Genomic DNA, 10,777 nt, shown 5'->3' with positions numbered 1-10,777 from the left:
TCTTGAGTAAAGCATTTTAACATACAGCTCTCAGAGTGATCAGGACCAACGAGCAAAAAGAATGCATTCTAGAACAATTGGAAAGTGCCCAGGTGGGATTAAACACCAAAGAAGCCCTCTGTGCATGACTGACTCCAGCCTCATGGGGGAAGGGAATACAAACTATGGCTGGAACAGCCTACTGCAGCCTATACATATTCTAGCTTGATTTTCTCTTTTGTTGACATATGGGTGGGGTGGAGTGGGGGACCTGACAGTCCTTCAGTTTTAGCAAGAGTCTGCCCTGTATGTGTGTGAGGTGGGGCAGGGTAAAGGAGTACTTTTCTTCCTACATGGCTGTGTCCATGTCTGTTTATGGGCATGCTCTGTGTCCTTCCCCATTCTGTACAAAGACTTATAATACTTATAATGAGCTGTTTTAATGCGCTGCAGTTCACATTTTTATTTCTAAGTAGAGACCTATGGCATTTATAAAGAAATTGGGCCCTAACCTCTTTCAAGCACTGGAGAGTTAAATTGGTAGTTTTGGGGGAGGTGGGTGGAGGTGTCAGGAATGGTTAATTTCTAACTGCACTCACCTTCCCTTAACTCTGGCTGCTGGGACATCAAGATGTATTGGTTTAATATGTGCAACACTGGAGTGTTTGTATCCTCTGTTGTGCAAGCAGAGGGATAAATTGGGATTTTTGCTGGTGAGCCACCCACCCATCCCTTGCCCAGTAGTCTCTCTGCCTGAGCTGACAGAGGTTGTCTCAGATCTGGTATCAAGGACCCCACCAAAAGATTGTCCTGGGGACCTCAGTATTCATGCAGGCACCGCAGGACAGCTTTTGGCTGCCATGATGACCATAGGGCTGTCCCAATATATGTAACAGGATACACGTTAGACTTGGTTTTCTCTACAGGGCAGGAAGATAAAGGCCTGAAGGTGGGGGATTTTACAACTTTTTTCTTGTCATGGTCAGAGCGCTTCCTGCTGAGATTCAGACTTAAGGTGGCTGTTCCCCTCTGCATCTTTGGGGGACGTATTAGGATAATGCGTCCCCAGAGGCTGATGGATTGCAATTGATTCCAGAGGACTCTGGGGAGTGTTCTGGCTGGTATGGTTGGCGCTTCTGTTGAAGCCTTGGTCAAGCTGTGGAATGCAGAGATGACTGGGTGGTTGACATGATTGATCCCAAGCGACCTCTCTTGCTTGGCAGAGCCTGGGCAGCTCCTTGGTATACACCTGAGCTGAGGATGATGAAGCAAGCCAGGAGACATCTAGAATGCAAGCGGAGACATCTAGAATGCAAGTGGATCGTATCGACTGAATATAATCTAACACTAGTAAGAGCTCATTACTGAGCTTACTCAGTGGCAGTTATGGTGGCAAAGAAGCAAAAAAGAAATATCACTTGTATCTATCACAGCCTGGACTCTGCAGTTGATACAGGTCAGTCTATGGAGATGTCCAGAGTCTGATCCTATATTACTAGATGACTCAGTTTGTGGGGCCAGAGAATGTGGACAAGGTAATAGGTAGTGTTCAGCTGACCACATGCTTTCTTGACCCTTGACCCTCATGGCTGATTACACCTGGCAAGGAGGGAACAGCTGGCTTGGTCCTGGATGTCATCTCTTTAAGAGAGGGAAGTGGTCCTAGCCTCCTTAAAGGAGGCAGTTATACAGGGATGGGCAACTTGTGGCTCTCCAGGTGTTTGGCCAACAAGTCCCATCAGCCCTAGCCAGCATGGCCTATGTTGAGTGATCATGGGAGTTGTAGTCAAAACATCTGGAGAGCCACAAGTTGCCCACCCCTGCAGTAGTATGACTTCTCCTGAAGAAACTTTCATTGGACCCAGAAAGTCTTAATAATTATAGGCTAGTGTGAAATGTCCTCTCCTTGCTCGAACATGTGGCAGACCAGATCCAGGCTCTCTTGAATAAGACTGATTTTCTGTCTATTTCAATCAGAGATTAGGCCTGGTTTTGGCAGTAGAACTCCCTTGGTTGCCCTGTGGGATGACCTCTGTCAGGAGAGTTAGGGGACTTGAACTCCACAGTTGGTGCAATTCCAATAGTGGTTGTGTCCACTGTGTTCAATAAGTTTCAGTTGTTGGAGCCTGAGGATGTGGACAGAATGCTTGGTCATGTTTGGCTGGCCACTTGTATGCATGCCCCTTGCCCCTCCCAGCTTATGATATCTAATGGGGAGACAAATGTCCAACTGAGTGCAGAAGGTTGTAAATTCCTCTTTGAGAGAAGGGGCAGTACTAGCCTCTTTAGAAGAAGCAATGGTGAGGCCTGTCCTGAAGAAACTTAAACTGGAACCAAAAGATGAAAATAACTTTAGGCTGATTGGCAACATCCACTTCCTAGCCAAGGTACTCTAGCGAGTGGTCACTAATCAACTCCAGGCACCCTGGGATGGAGTGTGACCCTGTTGGTTCTCTTCAACCTCTCGGTGGCTTTTGATACCATTGACCATGATATCCTCCTGGATATGCTGTCTGGGTTGGGATGTGGGGGCACTGTATTGTAGTGCTTCTGCTTCTACATGAGTTGCTTATTCCAGAACGTGGCACTGGGAGATTATTGCTCTGCCCCATAGCAGTTGTTCTGTGGGTTCCTCAGAGCTGTATTTTATCCCCCATACTTTTCAACATCCACATAAAACTGCTGGGAAGGTTATCCAGGGATATAGGCTAAAGTGTCAGCAATATGATACCCAACTCTCTCTCTCCTATCTCTATCTCTTCATTTCATCTAATGCAAGTAAGGCAGTTGATGTTCTCAACCAGTGCTTGGGTTGGATGAGGGCCAATAAACTGAGATTCATTCCAGACAAGATGGATATACAGTTTGGGATAATTCACCTGTGTGGTTAAGTGGCATTCAGCCTGCTCTGGAGCAGGTTGCACTCTCCCCAAAGGATCAGGTCTGAAGTTTGGGGATGCTCTTGGGTCCATCATTGTCACTAGAGACAGGTGGCCTGTGTGGGGCAGAGCACCTTTAATCAACTCAGACAGATATGCCAACTATTTCTCTATCTAACCAGAGATAGCCTTGTGACAATTATTCATGCTCCGGTACCCTCCCATTTGGATTATTACACCTGGGCATTTGAAAATGCTCCAGAAACTTCAGTAGTCCAAAATAGAGTGGCTAGATTGTTAACTGGGACTGGCCAACACCATCATATTATGTCATAATTGTGTCATATTATGTCATAATATGTCAGAATCATGTCAGTGCTCTGCCATCTGCACTAGCTACCAGTCCATTTCTGGGCCCAATTCAGAGTGCTGGTTTCAGCCTTTAAAGCCTTAAATGGCTTGGGGCCAGATTAACTGAAGGAGTGTGTTCTCCCATTTTTACCTGAGCAGACCCTAATGTCATAATTCAAGGTCCTCCCCCAGTTGCCCCCACCAAATGAGACCAGCTGTGTGGCTATAAGAGAGAGCACCTTTTTAGTGGTGGGCCCCATCTGTGGCATGACTTCTCCAGAGAGTCTCACCTGGCACCTACATTATGGTCTTTTGGGTGCTAGGTGAATACCTTTTTATTCTCTCAGGCATTTTAAGGACTATTTTGGTGCTTTTAGATCTCTACATTGTTTTATTTTTGCGGGTGGTTTGACTTTGGTTTTATTATGTGCTGTTTTGTATTGACCCCCAGCTGCTAATTTTACTTTGTGTTATTATATCTTGTGCTATTTTATTATTGTTTTATTCTGTTTTTATACCTTTCAAAAATGTACTTGTATGTTGCCCAGGGAACTTTGATTACTAGGGCAGCAATCCTATGGCCACTAGACATTGTCTAGAGGGTCATAGGATATGCTCTTTTCTAGGACCCAACCTTGGAGTCCGCGCTCTGAAGTCAGTTCCCGTAAAACTGACCTCCCCCCATGTCCGTGCTGCCTCGGAAGCAGCGCGGAGAAGCCCCGTCCTCTGCACTCACAAGAGGAGCGTGGAGTGACTGAAAAGGGGTGGGGCTGGGGGCGTTCCAGGGCGGGGAGAGCGGAGCTGTGTGTATGACACATCCTATGTGTCGTACGCACAGCCTCCTGTCCCAGATGGCCGCCCACGGCTAGACAGCCGAAAACAGCTGCCTAGTGGAAAATAGAAGGGCAGAAGAGACATGGAGGGAACGATTCCCCCGTGCTTCTCCTGCCTTGCTTAGGATAGACGGTCGCCTCCAAGTTCGGAGGCAGCCTCCTATCTTGATAGGATTGCTCCCTAGGTGATCTAAAAGTGTAACAAATAAGTGCAACCCTGTTTATTCTCCTTGATCTCTTGGCACCTTTCATTGTATGCTTTCGGAGCAACTGTCTGAGCTGGGTGAAGGCGGATTTGTGTTTGGATTTCTCATATTTGGCAGCTGTTTCCAGAAGATGCTGGGGGAATTCTACTCAACCCGTGGCATCTTTGCCTCAGGTTCCCACGAAGCCCCATCTTATCCCTCATGCTGTTTAACATCTACATGAAACAGCTGAGGGAGGCAATTGCGGGGCTTGGAGTGTGTTGTCTTAGGTATGCTGATGACACACAGCTCTATTTCTGCTTCTCATGAGAGCCAAGTGTGTCTGTGGGGGGTGATGGATTGGTGTCTGGCTGCAGTAATAGACTGGATGAAGGAAGGCTAACTGTTTGTGAGGCTTAATCCAGACAAGACTGAGGCCCTGTAAGTAGGTGGTTCCTTATCCCAAACGAGTGAGACTTGACCTGTTCTGGAGGGGGTTGCACTCCCCTGAAGGACCAAGCGTGTAGCTCTTGGGATCCACCACTGTCATTAGAGCAGGGATGATTAACCTTGGGCCTGTGTGCCAAATCTGGCCTACCTGAGGTCCCAATCTGGCCCTCTGCAGTTTCCCAGACGGCCACGCCCTCTTTCCCCAAACCACTGATTGTTTGGTTTCCTGGCACTTGTGCAGTCGTCCCCCCCTTCTAAAAGGTTGAAATGCCTCTCCAGAGGCTTAGCTGCTAGCAGTCAGAGCTTTAAGCTATAATATGCAGGTACTTTCTTTGTATTTTTGCCATGTCCCCTTTGTCCTGCCCACCACTGAAACATGTACCCCAAGAACTTATCTGAAATTGAATTTGGTTTTGCTGGTTTTGACCAATAAAGCTCTGCCTTGGGACCTGATGGAACACCTCCTTGTATATGTAACTGCCTGTGTCTTAAGGTCATTTGTGGAGGCTCCCTTCTGAATGTGCCATCAGTCTGAGGTTTGGAAGATGGCTATGAGAGAGAGGGCCTTCCGAGTGGTGGTCCTCCAGTTATGGCAGGCTCTTCTTAGGAAAGCTAGGCTAGTGCCCACATTGTCCTTTCAGTGCCAAGCTAACACCCTTGGTAATGATGGTAAATTACTGGGGGAATCAATTTTGGGTCAATGTTACTGCAATTTGTATAGATTTTTGCTGCTATGGCAATGGCATACCAAATAATGGTGACAACTGGCTAGAATTATTGCACACACCAATTGCTTTCCTTCATTATGAGCCCTCTAAATACTATGGGACAAATATTTTAAAATTACTTTTTTTCAGAATGAAGCAACCCACTAACAGTTTAAGACACCAGAAGCTTCCTTATATCAGGTTAGACAGTGTGTTCATCTAGCTCAGTATCACCTACTTACTCCCAGTGACTCTCCAAAGTCTCAGGTAGGGATCACTTGCTACCTGATCCCTTTTTAATGGGTTCTGCCAAGGATTGGACCTTGGATTTTCTGCATGCAAACCTTGTGCTCTTCCACTGATCTATGATTATAAGAGCTGTATATTGAAACAGGAGAAGGAATGGCTCTTACTGGAGTAGGTTCTGATTCCATTCACTCAGTCCTCTCAGTGGGTGAACTTTGTGCTAACTTTTCACAGTCATCTAACCATCCCAAGACTGTTCCTTAAAAGACACCCTGGCATTGTGCCTATCCAAATTCCATCAATGTCACACTAAAATCCCATGTTGGCCTCAAATATGGCATTTCTGCCCTGGATTACTATGTCCCCTTAGTCCTAGTCTGATACTGTACATTACACCAGTGCCTTCCACACCTGCTGCAATTTGGATATTCACAGGCCTTAGCTTTACCTGGTGGAATTGTCAATATGATTAAACTTAAGCAGAGACATGTGTTTGTAGACTAAGAACCTACAGAAGCTATTGTTTAGAGCAGGATGGGCAGAAAGTAGATCTCCAGATGTTTTGGACTTCAACTCCCAGCATTCTTGACCATTGGCCATGCTGGCAGGGGCTTCTGGGTGTTTGTACCCCGTCTTTCTACCAAGAAAAATTGCATTTAAGGCAGCTTACAATCATAAATTTGTTGATGTCCAAACCATCTGGAGATCTACCTTCAGCACACCTCTGGCTTAGAGAATACCAACACTCTTCTTCCCTCCCCCTCTTCTAAAAATCTGACCAACCTTGAACTTGCATAAAGAATAGTTATTCATGGATGTATCTGCAGCCACTTTTTTTTTTAAGCTCCTATTCCCCACCCCTAAAGCATGATGTTGAAAAAGCTAACTCAGTCTGTTTCTCATTAATTCTGCCTGCCTGTACGTGAACTGGTGAACTATACAACTATTTTTAAAAGGTTTTTTTTAAGGTGTGGGTCCCCCCTCCCCCCCCCGCCCCCAAAGTTGGTCAATCTTTCAGTTGCAGCATGAGTGCCATCTAGTGGTTGAAATGTGCCTTTAGATTTCCATACAGAATTGAGAGGGAGAGAGGGAGGGTGTGTGTGTGTGTGTGTGTGTGTGTGTGAGAGAGAGAGAGAGAGAGAGAGAGAGAGAGAGAGAGAGGAGGAGGAGGAGAATAGAGTGGAAGAGTACATGCATGGAAGTATGGGGTGTCTGTGAAGGTGCGTAAACCATGCATAGGAACTGGCTACATGTGTAAAAAAAAAAAAACTTGTAAGGAAAGTATTTATTGTATTTGTATCTTGCTCCATTTCAGCAAATAAACCTTTGAAAAATGCTATCATAATTTCAGTTTATTTCTGTAATCTGAACCAGTGGCTTAGAGCCTGTCGTCCTGTGAATGGAACTCTGCTCACAGATTTCTGCTGTTGGAGTGTGGGACAAGGGGAGCAATTTTTGCCCTACTTCCACCTTCCCACCGCAGCCCTCTGTGTCTCCTGAAACACTGCACTGGATGGTTGGGAGGCCCACCAGAACAGCATGGGGTTGCAGGGAGAAGGTGGAACTGGGGAAAGTCACCTCATCCTCTTCCTTCAGCTGGAGCCTTTGGTGGATAACAGTCCCTCTAAGTTAGGTGATAGTATTGGCAGGCTCCCCCCCCCCCCAATCTGCCCTTTCATTTCCCCACACTTTACCTTCACTCCCAGGTGCATTTCCTCCACCACCCCACAAGCACTTCTGCTGCTCTCATTTTAAAGCAAAGCTGGGCTATGTTCTGAGTCCTGCAGCTTCATTTTAAAGAGGGGAAAAAACAAAAAAGCCATCAGGCCATCTTGACTATTGCAGTGGGCAGCAGGAGGTAGCCTTTTTTAAAATAGGAAATCAGGGTCTTCTTTTGCAGGGCTCCAGACTTTGGCCCCAAGGTCTGTGCCCAGTGGTGCAGCTGCATCCAGTCCTTTCACGTTCATGAGAAGTGCCATCCACTTACTGTTGATACTCTCAAGAACAGCTAGCTACAGAAGTAATCCAGAAAGGCTTCCTCACCTCCTTCCCCGGTTTGTTATAAGATGCTGGAATTCTAGATAGTGTAACTCTGATATACCTAAATCTGGGTCAAAATCTGAATTGATTGTCCAGCAAAGATCAAGGGTGTCCTCTAGTGGTATAATGAGTTCAAATCAGTTCCCCTCAGTGAAAAAAAGCTGAAGGTGGAAGTCAGTGCATCTACCAAACCGGTTGCAGTGTGTAACAATTAGGCTGCAGCTTTTAAAGCCAGCACACTAGAGTAACATTTAGGCTGTTTGAAGAGAGGCAAAAGCCCCGGATAGTTCAACAGAAATAAAGCATTAGGACTAAACAATAATAGAAGTTTAGTGGTAGGAGGAGATTTTTCGAATGTATTAGGCCCCAACTCAGGAAAGTTATCCAAAAAAAGCAGGACTAATGTTCATTGGCATGAACAACCATTCTTCTGTGAATACTCCATATGCCTCAATGTCCAGGTTGTATTTACATGAGCAGATGACTACAAAATAGAGCTACCCTATTCTTCAGTTGGTAACCCTGCCCCATCCCACAATATAGCAGGCTCTGGAGACGCATTTGGGCAGCATTTACCAAACAGTACTGCAAAAGGGACATTTGCCTTTAATAATTAAGCCCCATTGGATGCATCCATCACTCTTTAAACAGGAGGACCCTGTGCAACATTGATATCCTTTTTCTCTGCCAATGCGTCAGCAGTGTTATCCCACAGGATGTACTGGGATTCCCTGAGGCAGCCTGGGCTAGATCTGGGAAGTATGGGTGAATCTCTGACTATCACCCTAGCTCAGAAATCAGTCTCTTACCTGACTGATCAATAGGGAGGGCTGGAGGCAGTATCAGCTGACCTGTACTAGTTTTGCAAGGAGGAAATACTGCTCTGGGAACTTACTGAGGAAATACATGTATACCCTTTTGAGTGTAGAGTTCCTCCAATTTCAACAGAAGCAAAAGTGTGCCTGTTATCAGAAATTTGGGAGACACTGCATAGGGATTGGAGTAGCCCGAGAGAGACTTCTCCCCTTTACCTGAATGGCCACATTGGTAGTTTGCTGCCAAATTCCAGTGGCAAACCTCTACGGAAGGCTCAAATGGCCAAATTTAGCTTGTTTTTCCAGCTAAATGTGGTCATCTTAGCCTTCTGTAATGGTTTACCACAGAAAATCAGAGGCAAATTGCTAGGTTATTTTACCACCCCTGAATTCAGTGGCCCAGTGGTGGCTGCCAGAGTGCAGCACATCAGAGGAGTGGGGTCGTGGAGGAAAAAATCACCCCAGTCCCCCTGAAGTTGTCCACCTCTACTCTATAGATCCTAGCTCCAAACCAGATGCCTTGAGGAAACCCTCAAGTACATAAGGGCTATAGCCCTTGCCTAGTACTTGGTAGTCAATGGCATATTGCTTCTAAACCAAGAAGGTACACATGGCTGTTATAAGCATTATCTTCCATGACTTTGTCTAATCTTTTGCAGTCACCTAAGCTAGCAGCCATCACATCATTTGACAGAAAAATCTGCAATTACTGTTACGGTCTGGTGTTTAAAGTGACTCAAATGTATTTACTTTTGTCTGTCCTGAATCTACTGCCAATCTGTTTCACCAAATGACCCAGAATTCTAGTATTATGAGGAAAATCGATTGTCTCCATATAATTTTATAAAGTTCAATCATGCCACTACTCCCCCCTTGCCTTTTCTTGTAGCAGTTCAACCCCCGTCTTCTGGACCTTTATTTATTTATTTATTTATTTATTAAATTTATTAATCGCCCATCTGGCTGGTCACCCAGCCACTCTGGGCGATGTACAACCCACCATAAACAATTTAAAACAATACAATTTTACCATAAATTTTTTTTAAAAAAAATACCCTAACCCACCCCAAATGCCTGCCTGAACCACCACGTTTTTAATGCACGACGGAAGCTCATTAAAGAGGGGGCATGACGGAGTTCCCTAGGGAGGGAGTTCCACAGAGTGGGGGCCACCACAGAGAAGGCCCTCTCCCTTGTCCCCACCAGTCTAGCTGTCCTGGCTGATGGGACAGAGAGAAGGCCATCCGAGGCTGATCTTGTTAAGCGGCCTGTCTGGTGTTGCTGGAGGCGCTCCTTAAGATGGGCGCTCCTTTGCCCATCATGACTGATTCATCAGACTAGCTGAGGGGGTTTGACTGAGTTGATTCAGGGAGTGGTGGCCACATAATTGTGAGGGAGGTAATGGTACAATCACCCCTGAAAAAAACCTCCCTGGACTCCGAGATTTTATCATAACTACTACCTGGTGAATGCCTCCTTTTGGGGCAAGGTACTTGAGAATAGGTGGTGGCTATTCAACTACAGGCATTCTTGTATACTGATTATCTGGACCAATTCTAGTTTGGGTTCCAGCTCAGTTATGAAATGGAATCAGTCTTGGTTGCCCTGATGGATGACCCTTATTGGGAGAGAGATTGTGAGACTTACTTTTACTTGATTTCTCAGTGGCTTTTGATACCATCAGTCATAGTATTCTCTTGGATCGACTCTGCAGATTGGGGATTGGTGGCGCTGTTTTATGGTGGTCTCGCTTCTGTCTGCAGGGCAGGTTCCAAATAGCATTGTGGGGACTATATGTCAACCCGCTGGCAATCTTGCTGTGCAGTGCCTCAATGTACCATCTTGCCTGCTATTTAATGTCTGTATAACGCCACCACAGGTAATCATTAAGTAATTTGAGGTGAAATGCTGTAAGTATGCTGATGACACCCTGCTCTATTTCTCCATTATATCTGAATTGAGAGATCATGCATAACCTAGATTGGTGCCTGAGTGCAGGGGCCAGTAAGATGAATCTCATTAAGATGGACGCACGGTGGGTGAGTTGTTCCCAAGTCTGGGAATTACCAGCACTCCCCCTGATAGTTTGGTGGTGCTCCTGGATCCACTGCTGTCATTGGAGGCCCAAGTGATCTCCATAGCTAGGAGTGTCTACTACCAGTTTAGGTTGGTATGCCAACTATGCCTGTTCCTAGACAGGGATAGCCTGGCCACAGTGACCCACACACTGGTAACCTTGACACTGGATTACTGTAATGTGCTCTATGTGGGGCTGCCCCTTAGAGCTAGTTC

This window comes from Heloderma suspectum, chromosome 1, assembly GCF_057233095.1.
Source record: "Heloderma suspectum isolate Gila_16-S chromosome 1, 16-S_ref, whole genome shotgun sequence".
NCBI lineage: Eukaryota > Metazoa > Chordata > Lepidosauria > Squamata > Helodermatidae > Heloderma > Heloderma suspectum.
Note: the sequence above shows the minus strand (reverse complement) of the source record.